Below are 1,157 nucleotides of genomic sequence, written 5' to 3' on the forward strand. Positions count from 1 at the left end.
TATGTATTTTTTTTGTGTTTAGCTTGTTGTGAGATTCAAACCTGTTGTTGCAGTAGATGTATTTTGCTCATTTTCATTTCTGTATAGGATTCAATTATTTGAAAATACCATATCTTATTTATTCGTACTTTTGTTGATGAAAATTTTGGTGGTTTCTATTTTTTGATTGTTATGAATAACGCTGCTCTGAACTTCTAAGTGTCTTTATATATGTATATGTAAGATTTTTTGTTTATCTACTTAGGAGTAGAATTGCTGGGTCATAGGATATGGGTATGTTCAATATTAGATTCTACTAAACAGTTTTCCAACTTGGAGAACATTTCTCCTAGCAGTATATGAGGATCATTATTACTGCACATCTTCACCGACAGTAGGCATTATCAGTGTTCTAAATTTTAGCCATTCTAAGTGGGGATATATAGTAGTGTTTCATTATCATTTTAATTTTCATTCCCTGGATGACTAAAGAGGTTTTACACTTATATATTTATTAGCCTTTTAGATAACCTCTTGTGAAGTGACTTTTGAATCTTTTCTCCATTGTTAGGTTGTCTGTATTTTTCTTACTGGTTGTAGGAGTTCCTCATGTATTCTGGATATGAGGCCTTTTCTAGTTAGATATATTGTTCGTATCTTCCCCCACAGTGTGGCTTGTCTTTTCATTTTAGTTGTGTTGCAAATATCTTATGCCACAATGTAAAGTGCATTTTGACTCTCTTAATAGTGTCTTTTGATGGCTACTCTCCATTTACCCCTTAATCATCGATCAAGTCTTCATATGCTTGTGGAATCCCATTCTACTGCATTGGCCATTTGTCTGTCTTTGTAGTATGCTGTCTTAGTTACTATAACTTTATAATCAGCCCTGCAACTCAGCTGTGTAAATCCTTCAACTCTGATCTTCTTTAAGATTGCGTATCTCTTCTTGGCCCTTTAAATTTCCATATAAATTTTAGAATCCGCTGGTCAGTTTACAAAAAACTGAGATTTTGGTTTTATTGACTCTGTAAATTAATTTTGGGAAAATTGATATCTTTATAGTATTGAATCTTCTAATCTGTTAATATAGCATATGCCTCTATTTACCTCTTTTTTCGTTTCTCTCAATAATGTTTTATAATTTTCTCTGTAGAAATTGAACATCTTTTGTTGGT

The 1,157-nt window shown here is 32.1% G+C and overlaps 1 protein-coding gene across 1 annotated transcript in view; it reads left to right on the plus strand.

The window, feature by feature from the left end:
* VPS13C (vacuolar protein sorting 13 homolog C (S. cerevisiae)) overlaps positions 1–1,157 on the plus strand; it is a 213,380-nt gene that overhangs the window by 78,590 nt on the left and 133,633 nt on the right. The gene's annotated exons all lie outside the window — the stretch shown is intronic.

The sequence above is a fragment of the Propithecus coquereli genome, unplaced genomic scaffold (genome assembly GCF_000956105.1).
Source record: "Propithecus coquereli isolate 6110/MARCELLA unplaced genomic scaffold, Pcoq_1.0 Scaffold224, whole genome shotgun sequence".
Lineage (NCBI taxonomy): Eukaryota > Metazoa > Chordata > Mammalia > Primates > Indriidae > Propithecus > Propithecus coquereli.